Here is a 15,505-nt window from a genome sequence, read left to right on the forward strand (position 1 = left end):
CCCAGCAGGTGTCACTATGGAATGGGAAAATGCAATTCCAGCGCCGGGAAAAGAGCCCGGCTGCAGGCAGAGCATCCTCTGACGCTGCCACCGAGGTAGCACGCTGCTACGTCCGGGAAACTTTCATAATTAGATCTGAAACAGATGTGCTGCTGCCCTCTGCTTTCCACATTTTTCTCCCCTCCATCACAGCAACCTTAATAGCAGCTCAGAGGAATTTTCTGATTTTTTAAATACTGCTTAGCAATGAAGGGACACCCATCTTCATGGATGTGTACTACACCCTGTGTAGTAGCACCGCACAATAACATGTAAAGTTTCCAGAACTGTTGGTAATTACTGATAAGCCCAGTTCAGCTCTCAGTTACATGCAAAGCTGGGTAAACAATGGGAAGAAAAAATTAATTAGAGCCTGTGTTTGCTAAAGCTGGCTAGCGATTCCATCTGATCACGTTCCTGCTCCTTTTATTCCCTTTGCACAAACATTTGGGTGCTCAGGTTTTGCTGGCACCTGGGTGTGCAGGAGGAGCTTTTGTCTGTGCAAATAGTGCATCTCTCCCAGGGCATGGGCCCTTCCAGCAAGTGCTTGTCCATGCTCTGCCCTTGTGTTTGCAGCTGGGAAGGTGTTTGGAGGCCTGGGGAGGTGGAGGTTAAATGGTCACCTCTCCTAAACAATATGGGGAGTCTCCACATCAGCAAGAGCAACAAGGGAAGAGGGAAGAGAGAAAATGAGGAATGAGACACAGTGGCAAGGACACTCATCTGGAGGCATCTTGCATGTGTTTTTATCCCAGAGTACTTCTGTGCAGTATGTCTTCTGCGACAGCAAGCACAGCCTACATCAGAGGGGAATTCAGCATCTCACGGAAAGCTTTTCCTAGGTATGCTCTGTACACACTGGTGACATGAACATTGGTCTTGGCTTGGATTGCCTCACACTCTGGGAAAACTGGGGTGGGCCCAGTTCTTAGAGTTTTGTCGCAGCTGAATGGTAAGGCTTGGTGAGTGCTACATGGCAGCTTGAACACTGGGTGGGCTGCTTCTCCCTCCCTGATTCATCGTCAGGGACTTCGGCAACTTCTCTCTGTTCCGGGGGAGTGAGGGGGTCAGAGGGTGTTGCCAAGGCTCTAAAAAGCATGTTCTCCTTCATGACTGAACCGCCTCATTACAGTAGGTCTGATTTACTAATGTCAAAGCTAGCCCTGTCTTGAGAAGGTGGTCAGACCAGATGACCTCCAAATGTCTCTCCGAACTAAAATAACTCCATAATTCTATGAATATGGGGTCACATTTACTTAGCAATGTACTTGAGCAGAGCCCTTGTGTTTTCTGCATGTCATAGATCAGTTCTATGCAGTGGCAATGCCTGTTCTTCCACTCTGCTATTCTCAGAGATAAGAAAGGATGAATGCAACATCTCCTCCACTGATTATAAACGTGGTGTGCATCTTTTGCTCTCCTTCATCCTAGGAGGAACTCAGATAACTCTGCGGATGAGGACCATAATTGGTCAAGGGTGAACACGGAAAAGACTTCAGTGCCATCAGCATCCTCTGCTGTTCTCCATTCCCTGAGGTTCTCTCTCAGAGACAAGGCCTCAGTGATTTCTTCAGATTCAGCTCTAAAGTGTAGAAACCAGGACAGGCAATCATAGGAATAGCTTGATGTTTTGCTGGCAGCCAACAGTTTGGTGAGACCTGGCATCTGCTTAGACTCATGATATGTTTCTCCTCTTGTGAAGAAATGCTTGGCAGATGGATCCATAAAATCCTGCCCTTAAGTGCACCCCTTTTATTGGTGTTGTTCGTGTCCTGATGCACAAAGCTGTGTTTTATGGGGTGCTGGGAGAGGCTCAGATCAAAGCTAATGTGATTTACCCATGATACTTTCAGCAAGAAGAGGAGTTCAAAAGATAGGAAATCATCTATGAAGACAATCAGGCTTCACATATCCTTCCTGTACTTTGTGCTGAGCTGGGACCACAAAAAGAAGGGTTCTGGGCAAAGGCCTAATATCAGTCCCTGCCTTTTCCCATATGCACCCCATCTAACTTAGCCTGTGGGGTCTCCCCTTGACCTCCAAACACAAGCATCTGCACTGTCAGTGTGCTTCTAAAACAAACTGAGACTGTGTGGATGTAATTAATTTACCCCTTTCCCTGTTTGAGGTACTGTCAGGAAAAAAATCATCTCTATGCTCTAATTTTTGTTTATTCTGAACACAGCTATTGGATGTAAGCCATTCTAATTAAACTACAAACTTCTTTTGTAGAGAGCTCAGATGTTGCCGAAATCAATGTCAAGCATTACACTAGTCTGTATCATTTTCACTGAACTTTCTAAGCACTGCTGGCATGGAGAAGGAGTAGCAAAAAAAAAAAAAAACAATCCCCAAAACAAGTCCCCATATCCATTTACTGTTGCACTTTGGCTGTCTCTGGGGTCTCCATGGAATTTACAAAACCAGGAGCAGAGCCTGACGCAGGACATCAGCTGGCAAATGTGGGTGGTACTCGGATGTCAGATAAAAACTCATTTAGAAATCCAGCCGAGGAGAAGAAAGTCTCCTTCCATATCACAGAATCACAGAATCACAGAGTGTTAGGGATTGGAAGGGACCTCAAAAGATCATCTAGTCCAATCCCCCTGCCAGAGCAGGAACACCCAGATGAGGTTACACAGGAAGGCGTCCAGGCGGGTTTTGAATGTCTCCAGAGAAGGAGACTCCACAACCTCCCTGGGCAGCCTGTTCCAGTGTTCCGTCACCCTCACTGTGAAGAAGTTTCTTCTCAAATTTAAGTGGAACCTCCTGTATTCCAGTTTGCACCCATTGCCCCTTGTCCTATCATTGGTTGTCACCGAGAAGAGCCTGGCTCCGTCCTCGTGACACTCACCCTTTACATTTTTATAAACATTAATGAGGTCACCCCTCAATCTCCTCCAAGCTAAAGAGACCCAGCTCCCTCAGCCTTTCCTCATACGGGAGATGCTCCACTCCCTTAATCATCTTTGTGGCCCTGTGCCGGATTCTCTCCAGCAGTTCCCTGTCCTTCTGGAACTGAGGGCCCCAGAACTGGACACAATATTCCAGATGAGGTCTCACCAGGGCAGAGTAGAGGGGAAGGAGAACCTCTCTGGACCTACTAACCACCCCCCTTCTAATACACCCCAGGATGCCATTGGCCTTCTTGGCCACAAGGGCACAGTGCTGGCTCATGGTCTTCCTGCTGTCCACCAGGACCCCCAGGTCCCTTTCCCCTACACTGCTCTCTAATAGGTCATTCCCCAACCTATACTGGAACGTGGGGTTGTTCCTGCCCAGACGTAAGATTCTACACTTGCCCTTGTTATATTTCATTAAATTTTTCCCCGCCCAACTCTCCAGCCTGTCCAGGTCTCGCTGGATGGCAGCACAGCCTTCTGGCGTGTCAGCCACTCCTCCCAGTTTTGTGTCACCAGCAAACTTGCTGACAGTGCACTCTAGTCCCTCATCCAAGTTGTTGATAAATATATTGAATAGTACTGGTCCCAGAACTGACCCTTGAGGCACCCCACTAGATACAGGCTTCCAACTAGACTCTTCCCCATTGACCACAACTCTTTGGCTTCTTTCCTTCAGCCAGTTCACAGTCCACCTCACTACCTGATCATCCAGTCCACACTTCCTCAGTTTAGCAGCGAGGATGCTGTGGGAGACTGTGTCAAACGCTTTACTGAAAGACCACATCCACTGCTTTGCCATCATCTAGCCACCTGGTTATGTCATCATAAAAGGCTATGAGGTTGGTTAAGCATGACTTCCCCTTGGTGAAGCCATGCTGACTGCCCCTAATGACCCTCTTATCCTTGATATGCCTTGAGATGGCACCAAGGATAAGTTGTTCCATCACCTTTCCAGGGATGGAGGTGATCCTGACTGGTCTATAGTTACCCAGGTCCTCCTTCTTGCCCTTTTTGAAGACCGGAGTGACATTTGCTTTCCTCCAGTCCTCAGGCACCTCTCCCATTTCCCAAGACTTAGCAAAGATAATGGAGAGTGGCCTAGCAATGACTTCAGCCAGCTCCCTCAGTACCTGCAGGTGCCATCCCATCTGGACCCATGGATTTATGGATGTCCAGATTGCTTAACTGCTTCCTAACCCAGTCCTCATCAACCAAGGCAGACTCCTCCATTGTCCTGACACATTGTCCAGCACAGGGGCTCAATCAGGGCTTACAAATCAGGGCTCAAGTTTAATATCATGCAGCGAGCACGTGCTCTGCAAGTTGTTGCCGATGTCTAGATTACAGAGGTAATGCTACTTTAACTTACACAGTTGCACCGATTGTCCAGCAGAAGACCCTGAGACCCTTCGCTGGTGCTGCAGGAGGGTCTGAGACATGAGCCAGCCAAGCTGCATACACTTGCTCATACTCAGTTAGCAGGTTCAGGCTGTGTGTGTAATCCACACTGCCTACAGTGCCAAGCCACACCTTGCCCTCAGCAACTAATAATATAGAACTGCAAAGTACAGTTAATTAAGTAGGTAGCATTTATTCCATAGTATGTTCCCTACGTACAACATGGTGTGTAGTTTTCTGCTAGACATGTAGGATGTTGCTCCCAGAGTTTTCTCTCATGGTCCTGGTCTCAGGTACTGATTCCTTCACACACATTCCGTGTGGGACCATGGCCTGCACCTGGGCTTGTGGAGGTCATGACTGGCACAAAAAACATTAATTCTTCTTTTGGACTGAAGTCTTACTAGTCTTGAGGTCTGGACTGGTGATGGCCTTTCTTTGGCTACCTTTTCCATCAGTTGTCTCCTGAACTAGGATACCAAAGAATGTCTACAGCCGCAGCTCTTTGCTGTTGGAAAATAACAATGTGGAGGGCAGTGGACAGGATGACAAAAGTCACTTTTCTATGCTAGTGTCAGGATTTCTGTGGAAGCTTCATCACTGTTACTCATGGTCTTCACCACCAGTGTTCACTCAAAGCACTGAAACACCACGCAGCAGCCTAATGCAGGGATTCTGCATCAGCTTTGGTCATGCACAGAGGTAAAGTGCTGTGACTTATAGGTACAGAGGATGTATGGGAAATGCTTTGCAGATAGCAAGGGGCTTGTTTTATAAGCTGCCAGTGAGTCGCCTTTCAGAGAGAAACATGTTTTTCAGGATGTGTATCATATTGTTTGAAAGCAGATTTATGATGACTGCATTGTTAGTTATGGGGTGAAGAGAGATGCAGTGAAACTTTATAAGGACACTAAAAATCATTACAGAAAAACCAAAAAAACACTGGAGTTATTTATGAAAGACTGAGAGTTATCTGGAGGCTGCCATATGAATGAAACCCTACTTTCTCCTCTGTCCCTGCTTGCTACAGTGAGATTTTGGCAGGATCTGTCATTTATCTGGGTCAAGGTGAAATATCCGTTTGGTTTTAAAGAGGAATCAAACATTTTTACAGCACATCTCATCTTATTTAAAGTGTTATTCTTGGGACTCAAAGAAAGCTTGGCTATCACAATGTAAATGAGGTGTAAATCCACTGAAATAGACTCAGACCAGTCTAAGCAGAGACCAGAAAACAGTACCACATGTTTCTTTAAAAAAAAAAAAAGAAAAAAAAAGAAAAGAAAAAACAACAAACAAACCAAACAACAAAAAAGCTGGAAGAGAGAGTAAAAGATAGAGATGTATTTGAATGATCTGGTAATTATATGTACACCAAGAGCCATTCATTCATTTATCTATTCTTCCTTTGCCAGCACTGGCGAGCAGACAGAAACGAAACTCTTCCAACCTTCTCTGTCATTTGCTGCTTCTTTCATCTGCTTTCCAGTTTTGAAATCAAACACTGAGCTCTCCCTTCACTATGAGGATTTGTAAGGTTTCTCTTATGTTTCCTTACCTGAGTTGGCTTCCAGTTTGCACAGCAGTGGACGGGCCCAATACGAAAGGTTAAATGATTAGTTCTGAATTATTACTTTCAAAAAATAGAAGGTCATGAGTCCAGCATGCTGGGAATGACACTCACCATGATGAGGAAGGTGTCTCGGTGTTGGGGAGGGCTGATGAACACATAATGGACACAGCCTTATGCCACTTCTCATGCCACTTCTCTACCACTGGCATAGGGATAATCGCCCTACGCATACATTTCAGACTTACGGGAAGGCAAAGAGTCTGCCTATAACATCTACAATTTCACTTAGAACAAATACAACAATGATTAGGAGGACAAAGAGCAAGAATTAGGAGAGTACTAATAAGATCGCATAATAACTGCCTACATGCACAATTAGACAGTTCCAAGTCATTTTAAACTGGAGTTGTGTGAATAATTGATTTTTCAGTTCACTGGTCAAAGTGAAGAAAAAAACTATTAATTTTGGATTGACCTGAAACATAAAATTTTATTGGTTTTCATGGCAAAATGAAAAAAAAAAAAAGTTAAAAAAGTGATTTGGGGTTGAAGTCAAAGTTAATGGTTCATTTAGCTTGGGGAACTGACATACTCATTAATTGCATTTTTAATTTAGAGAAGTTTAGAAATAGTAATTTTTGAACAGAAGATTGAAATATTGTGAAAATATGAAAATAATTTCTCATTTTTGAAAATATCTTGTTGTCAGTCAAAATTCTCAGCGAAATCAAGATAAAGTCAGGAAAAAATTTTACCTGATCTGTCTGCCTAGTAGCTAATGACACTGGTTCCCTCTGTCCTTCCACCTTACTTTTACAGGATACTGTATTTCTTGGAAAAATTTTTGGAAGCAACTTCTGAGGGAAATGACAATTTGGTTTTTAAATGAGGATGTTAAACTCACTTCTGTTGGAGATGAAGGACATAATTCTAAACCCATTTCTCTGTTATAAAGCTAAGATTACAGAGAAAATATTAAAGTGGTTCTGTAGGGTTTTTTTTTTAAGGTAATACATAAATAAGTAAATATGGCTTGACAAATGAAGAAAGCAGTTATTCTTAAACAGTCCATCCAAACCACTGCTGGTAAAATTACTAATTATCAGTCCTGAGAATCAAATCAGAATAAAATAATGTGAGGTGTCAGAGTATTCAGGTAAGTGTCACAGATTTGCACTGGAGTTACAAAGTCATCATCCCTGCAGAAACTGGTGGTGACCGTGGGTGCAGGGGAAACAGGACACTTTGTGGTCTCACGTGGAGCTGAAGATGGAGGAGATCAGTGTCTGGTCATGCTGGCTGCCTGTGTGTTAGGTCCCCAGTCTGGACATCTCATTTTCACTTACTAGGAAAAGCTAGTGTTTCTCCTGTGGGCTGGACTTTCAAGGTTGCTCTTCTTCCTGCAACAGTTCAAAGATCAGAGAAGCAGCAAGGAGAGGCTATTTCCCCAGATCAGAAAGATGCCCTTCACATGGGTCTTGCAGGACGTGCTTGGCGAAGGAACAGCATTTGGTCATCTTTTTTGTTAGTAGCAAGTTCATTCCTTCCAACTCCTTAATTTTTCTTGTATTGAAAATGTTTTTGTCTTATAAATACCATCCACTCTTCATCAGTCCTTCTCTCAGGAAGTGTGCTTTATTTTTGCAATTCATACTTTATACACGCTTTAAGATTACTGAATGGGCTACTTCTACTTGTATTAGCCGAGTAACTTTGAGCAAGGAAAGGAAAAAAAATGTCTGACATGACCACCCTCCCCACATCCATCTCTCAGCATCACTGACCTGGTGTGCTTTGTGCACTTGGCCTCGGCCTGGGTCAGGCAGGAGAGCTCTTGGAGGGGACCGTATCGACCTCTCCTCACATGGGCTCAGCACAAGAGTACAGGCAGTTATTTGTTGGTCTGAAACCTAAGCAGCTATTCAAAATGAAGACACCCTTATCCAGTTAGATTACAGAAAATAGTGGGCACTATACATGCACTTTGATATGTTTGCTTTTCTTTTGATTTGGTTGATAGCCTCTTGCTCTCTGTCTTTCCCCTCTCTTCTGTCATTTTTATTTTTTCTCTTTCTATACCCATTTAAAGAGTTTATGAAGGAGAAGGCATCCCCAGTGCAGCCATTGATCTTAAGGTGATCAGGTTTCTGCCCTAGCAGTCCATCCTTTGGGTGCTGCTGAAGCAATCAGATAATTCATTTATTTTATATTAAAACTTTATTAGGCACAACGAATATTGCTTGTCTTTATGTGTTTCTCTATTTTGTTCTCCAGAAAAACAGAAAGATAGAAAGAAACAGTCGCACCCAGATGTGTTTGTAGAGCAATTAATAATGATAAAAATAACACCATCACTGTCATTAACGAACGTACTCTGATACTTTTCACCTTATAGATCACCTTATCATGACTTCTGTGGATCTCTGCGCAAAAGAAAAAACAAAAGCTTCTCATGGCATATAAGGAAATTGAAACCTGTTTATTTATGACTGGAGAAGAATGAGCTGCCTCATTAATGTGGTATAAAATGGGTATAATTCAGCATTCCATACAATCCTCTGTGACGTGTTGACAGGTGCTGTCATGCACTATCACTTTTAGGTTATTGCACTCTAACAGACTACAATTATAGCTCATTTAATATGATATGACAGTGGGAAAGCACGTGTGAGGTTACAAGCAGTTACACTTACAAAACAAGCTGGTGGCAACAGGTACGGCTGCAGGTAAATATTGAGGGGCAAATACCCTTTCCACCATTACAGGGCCCAAATCTCTGTGTCTACAGGCCTTACACATACAATTCTTGCAAAGAAACCTTTGTGTCTAGCCACTTGCTCTCATTTTCTCTTATTTTCCCTACGAATGCCAATATTACTGCTTTCAGTTGTGCCTCCTAATGTTGCTCCAACAGTCGAAACCACAGCAGGGGGTGGAGTAGGCTTGAAGAAAAGCCGAAGCTGTAAGTAGCACAAGATTTATAACAGTTGGCAGCCCAACATCTCATCTCATACAAACAACTCGGTTTCCTTTTGGCGGCCTGCTGTGCCACTAACAAGGCAGGCTACAAAATTCACCCACTGGGTGACAGGGAAGGCAGCGCCAAGCACATGCCAGCATTGTTTTCATATGGTAGGAGGGCGGCAGAAAAGTCGGACCCTGCACTTTGGTTTCACTCATTAAAGAGGAAAACTGAAGAACTGATGCTGGATAGAAATATTTTTAACCAGTCAAAAAAAAAAAAAAGTCCCTTCAGGGGGGTTAAAGATTTCTCAACAACATTTGCAGCCCAAGCATGGCAGGGTTTCATCAGGGCAAGATTCACACTGCGGCCATGTAGGTAGTATTGTAAGCCACAAATATGCCAGCTAGTCTGTATTTTTGTGTAAGCTGTATACTGAAGTGAGTGGCTTTGCTACTTTCTTGCTTAAAATGTATTTCAGATATTGTTTTAAACGCTGAGGCTGTAGTTGTACCTGCACACTGAGCAACTGTAGGATATACTCCTTCTGGCAGTTGCCACGTACTTAAATCTAAGGGTTTAAACATAAAAGCCTAGAAGCTGACTCTGTGCGATGTTTTCAGAAAACCAGCTTTCAGACCCATGCAGCCATGGTGCCTCGACAGCTGGGTCACGCCATATGGGTGCAGATGCCACCTCTCCGTTTCACACATCCATGGAGCCAGAGTAACGCTCCTCAACCAGTTGGTAATGAAATACCTCCTTTGCATTACAAAGAACATGCTTGTTCACCGAAACACTTTCCTCATCAGCAGCAATCACACGCTTGGCATACCTGCTGGAAGAGTATACACGCAGCCTCCCCTGCTCCTCCTCAGCAGCATAGAAGGCTCAGCTCGGTGAACCAGCACCTTCTTCCCTCTGTTTCCGAGCAGCCTCCTCGCTCCTTCAGAGTTCAGTTTTCCCTGCCAGTCATCACACCTTTTCCAACCTCCAGCACTCACCATGTCCTCTGTGTGCCTGCTCCGGCTCCTGCCGCAGGCTCAGAGAAGGGGAAGGGGGGTAGCTTTCTGGTCAGGTCCCTGAGTGGGACTGCTGCTCCTCTGCTAGTGGGAAATTATTTCAGTCGACCCTGTGTACCCCCAAAAATAGGGTATTCTGACCACAGCTAATTTTCAGGGGAGATGCCTATGCACACTTCAGCTTGATAATCACAACTGGTTACTATGTCCTGTGGACTTGCCCAAAGGATGCGTACTGAAGCCACTGTCACAGACAAACACTGTTAAACTAACTGTGCCCTCTGGTTCTTAAGGAGATTGCAGTGCTATGGAAAACATCATAAATAAGCTTCCCTGCTAAAAATGGTAGCATGCTATTTTGCATCTTTTTATGCTATTTTATGTCTCCATCCCAAGGGAAGAATTGAATTAATACAGCATACTGGGGTGCTGGAGAGAAAATATGAACAGTGCTGATATAATCTCGCAACACTTACCTTTAATATTATTGCTAATTTGGGGCAGGACTCTGAAAAGTTCCTGCTGCTTTTTGGGGAAGAACTTCCTCTGCAGAGCAGTGACACTTGGGATCCCAATCCCTTGGTTCCTTCTGACAATCTCCCATTTAATGTCACCGTTGTTTTTAAATTTTCTTACAATAAAGACAAAATTGTGAATATGAAGGTAAACAGGAATACTTTGTTTAGTGGCAAGCTGGCATTTGGAAATGAATTAACCCAAACAATATCTAAATATTTAGACTGCATTCACACCTACCAGTTCTTTTTTTCGTTGTTGTGACCAATCTCAAACCCAGTAGCCTTTTTTTATTTATAAAAGTACTAAAATTTGGAAAATTGCTTTAGTATACCAGTAGTGTGACCTAGTTGAGGTCTTCTAAGAAAGTCTGAGTGCTAACACCGTCACAACAATTGGTATCCTGCAGGCTGAGTGCCACAAACACTAGCATCTTCATGTATCAAGCAATACCTATTGCTAAAAAAAAAAAAAAAAAAAAAAAAAAAAAATTGAGGCTGGAGGAGCACGAAGCAGAAACTTTCACTTCTGAATTTTCTAGTTTTTTCCTGTTTGGCATGAAAAGCTGTCTCTGTAAACTGAAGGACAGCTGGACTCAAAGCTTCTGCCTCTGATCAGTGTTTGGTTGGCAAGGAACTGTGTTCTCCTTGGTTTTGGTTGTTATTTCTTTTGTCTGTACCTGAATAAAGATTGTCACTGAGTGGAGAGGTTAGGAAGGGGAATGTGAGCTAGTGCTGCTTGAAATAAAAATTGAAGTGAATTTCTATTATGATCTTCTGGGGGTTCCCTAGGCCTGCCACAGATGGCCCGTGGACCTTGTGCTTTGGATTGCACCCAGCAGGCACCTGTAGATGGGTCTGGGGAGTGAAAGGAGCAATGCCAGAGAGAGCATCAGACACAGAGGTATTATTTTCCTGCAAACTGGCTGTGAAACAGCACCAGCAAGAGAGTAAAACCTTTCCTGTTACAAACTTTGGTGATTTTATCATATATCTTTTAATACTTCATGCTTGTAAGAAGCTCCCTTCATCCCCCTTCTCATCCTCACTTCCATAGTCCTGGGAAAGGAATTTATTTAGCATTCTTCGCTATGTGCACAAACTTCAGTTGTGGCTGTGTGGTTTTAGCCAAGTTTTCAGGAGCTAACGTGTTTCACTCTGCTACTACAGGGTGATTTCTAACACATTTCATAAATCTAATTCTGAAAGAAAATGTCAAGTAGAGAATTCAAAGTCCTGTTTTTAATGCCTTTCTTCATGAACTGCTCACTGTGGTTAACACCATAACCTCTACTGGTAACAGAGACTATTATTAAAGCCAGGCATTCACAAATCAGCAGGGAGGTAAAGACCTGAAAGGCTTTTTGTTTTGTTTTTAGTTTTAAATATGGATGGTCAGATCTTTGCAGGTATCTCTAGGCTTTAGGCTCTGTACTGTTTTTGGCTTGACCAAAACCATGCTGAAGTGGTAAGCATTATCTTTTCCCTCTTTGTTCCTAAGAGTTGTGACCTGCAGGTTTTCTGTTAATCAAATGTTCAGACATATGTATGTGTGAAAGAAAAAGAAAGTCTGGTACTTATGGTTTTTTTTAGAATACAGGCAGCATTCTTCTATTTTGCCCTCACATAAAGAATACTTTGGTGGTAACAAAATAATGAATTGAGGCACTGCATTTTTAAAAAGAGTTTAAGATTATTGAACAGTTTTGAAATCAGGTTCCCTATGAAAGAAATATTTGTATTTTTATTTCCTCACACAGTCACACCGAGAAACAGGGGGTCTCATTAGAATTTGCCCAGTAGGACACACTTCTCCTTTCTCTTTCTCTCTCTCATAATTCTTTCCATTTATCCTTCCTTCCTTCCTTCCTTCCTTCCTTCCTTCCTTCCTTCCTTCCTTCCTTCCTTCCTTCCTTCCTTCCTTCCCTCCTTCCTTCCTTCCTTCCTTCCTTCCTTCCTTCCTTCCTTCCTTCCTTCCTTCCTTCCTTCCCTCCTTCCTTCCTTCCTTCCTTCCTTCCTTCCTTTCCTCCATCTCTCCCTTTTTCCTCTCCCTCTCCATGTCCCTCTCTCCTCTCTCTCTCCTTTAGCTATTTTCAAGACAAAACCTATCCTTGCAAATTCATAACTGACAAGGCTGACAACTAGAATATTTACTGGAAAAATAAGAATGCACAGCAAGTCTTCATGATTCTCTCTCATATGTCTTTCTTTATAGGGTGCATTCTACAATATCTGGTGCATGTGTCAGTGGAGATGAAAAGATACTTTACAGGGAAACGGAAATCTATTTCCAATGACATTACTATAGAACAAAATGGAATACTATGAATGACAGTCACTCAGATTTCCATAAATGTGGCTCCTCTATAAGCGAAATTCTGAAGTGATTTTTATTTCTTATGTCACCCTTGGATGCTCTGCGATGTCATCCTCATTTTCATCAGAATAATTATATTTAATTTTGGGGTTTAGTCTATCAGAGGTCTACAAATTTGTTTCATCAGTTAACACTACTCATTCGTCAAAAACAGGCGATAAGCAATGATTTTTCTGTTTCACTTCTATACTGTATGGGCATTCTTCCATGGTTAAAATGTTATCACTGGGGGAGGAAAAAAGAAAACATCTTTTATGAGTCTTTCCCAGCGAACACAACAGTCTTTGTCTGTCTAGGTTGGTAGGCCAGTTGAACCTTGCATCACATGAAGATCTGAATACCTCCCAGTCAAAAAGAAGCAGCTTCCCCAGTGAGAGCACAGTAGTCTAAGTTTGAAGAGTGTACGTGTATGTGTGTGTGTGGGGGGCGGGGGGGGAAGCTGGATTCAGGGAGTTTTCTTTAGCAGCAAGTTATGCAGAGTTTCAAAATGGAATCAGTGAAGTCAAATCAGCCTTCCAAGTCCATTTCAGACTTTCTTTTTTATTATTTTTTTTCTCTTTGGACATAAAACACTTCAAACAAAAGTTCTATTAATAAAGCTCTAACCACAGATTAAATATTTCTGCTGACATTATTTGACTGATAATATCAATTTCAAAGTTCAAATTTTAATAAGGTATTACAAAGCATAGGAAGAAACAAGCTAATCAAGCCAAGTTTCATATTTCCCCTCTTTGTATAAAATGATAAGTGAATTTAAAGCTATGCTTTGTCTCTTTAATATCTGCTAAATATGGATGAATTACTGAATATATATTTATTCTTAGCCTCATTTGAAGGCAAATATTTACAAGGCTTTTCTCTTGTAATCTGATTTTAATATCTCAACTGAAAATGATTCATAACATTTGGCTTCAAATACCCTGTAGTTAAAGAGGCCAAAAATTAATTAGCTGATTCTAGAAAGGCTTTCTTGGAACTGACCTTGAAAGAAAAAAAAAAAGTGGTACTGTTTATCAGATCATTGTATATTGTTGTTGCTTGTGCAAAGAATTTCAGGAGTAAATAACAGAGACTGGCAATAACTTGTCTCTGATCCTTGGTGCTGATGTACGTGTACATCCTTTAGTTTTCTGTGGCTCTTCTAGTAGGGCTTCAGGGACCAAGTATCTTCTGTCCTTTCGACATGGAAATTGTTCAGACAGGCATTGGTATGTGAAATGGGTTAGGACTGTTATGAAAGCAATGGGAAGAACCTCCCTTTAATCCGTTGTCCAGATTAAAATGCAGTGAGTGCGGAAATACTCTCAGGTCTTTTTTTTTTTTCGCATCTTATAAATATACTCAGGAAGCCATCTGGGAACAGAAATACTCCCTAAGTAACGCTGACCTGAAATGCAAGTGTCTTTGTGAAGTCAGTTTCTTTCCTTCCTTTGAAAGACAATCTTGCTGATGCTGACTGCTAAAAATAAGGATGCAAAATCTTTTCCAGCATCTGGAGTTTTCTGCGTTTTAATCCGTTCATTTCCTTGTGTATTGTTATATAGGTATTTCTGTGCACATTCTGATTAATGTACAAATACATATTTTACTCAGTAGGATTAGAGTCAAGTGAGCCTGATTCTCCACATCCTGGCATCTTACATGGTTTGCTTCAAGTGTAGGTACAGCCCTTTTAAGGACTGTCATTTTAAAAAGAGCTTTAGGGAATTAGATTAACTCTTTATTTGCCACTTTACAAATAGTATCCATCTATTGTGAGCTGAAAGCAAATATTTCCTCTGACTTTTTTTTTTTTTTTGGCTAAATGCTTTTCTAGAAACCTGAGCTGTAGATTGTCTTCTGTCCCATTAAAGCAGCTGTTTCCAAAGGGTCCACAACTGCCTTGTAGCAAGAATATTGCTGTAAGTGTGTAGTGGTTTGTGTGCGGGTATTAGAGAGGTATTTACACTGTCTAATTGCCAGTCATAAAGATGCAAATGAACAGTTTAACAGCCCTTCCACAAACCACCTCAGAAACCACCTCTTAAGTTTCTGTCCCGAGTTGTTTGCGCTGTATTTGAGGAGGTCTCCAAATTACGAGGGTGTGCTGACTGTCTGTATTTTGTGTGTGTGTGCGCTCTGGACCATGGTTCATTCAGCTTTGCGGTATATCACAAATTTGCTTTCCCGATGTCCATCCTCCTTCCTTTCCATGAAACTGGGTATCATGGTAGGTGTGGTGTCCTTGGTTTCTACAACCACATTATCTCAATAATGTATCAATGGCCAATACTGTGATAGCAGGTGTTCTCACGTAATCCTGTGTTAGGACTTAGATTTGTATAATCTGAATATTTCTGATCCTCCTGCTTGCATATTAAGTTGGCACTCATCATCCTTAAAAGAATCAAACAGTAAAAAATACTTCACATAATTTCTCCAGGAATGATGAGCCTTGGCTTGCCATGAAAAAAGGTTTTATGATGATTCCGAGAATGGCAGAAATCTGGTACCAGAATATTGATTCAGCTCTAATTTAATAAATGCAAACCAGGTCAGGAAGCCTTTCAGGATTTCAGTTTTTCACAGAAAGGAAACCAGAACAAGATTGTATACTTAACCAAACAGGAGAGTAGTCTCAGCTCCAGGGTTTGGGTTTTCTCAGTAATTAGTGTCTGCTTTGGTTTTGATAGCATTATTTTTTTTAAAAGCCAGTGGGATTTATTCGACATTA

This window comes from Caloenas nicobarica, chromosome 1, assembly GCF_036013445.1.
Source record: "Caloenas nicobarica isolate bCalNic1 chromosome 1, bCalNic1.hap1, whole genome shotgun sequence".
Taxonomy (NCBI): Eukaryota; Metazoa; Chordata; class Aves; order Columbiformes; family Columbidae; genus Caloenas; species Caloenas nicobarica.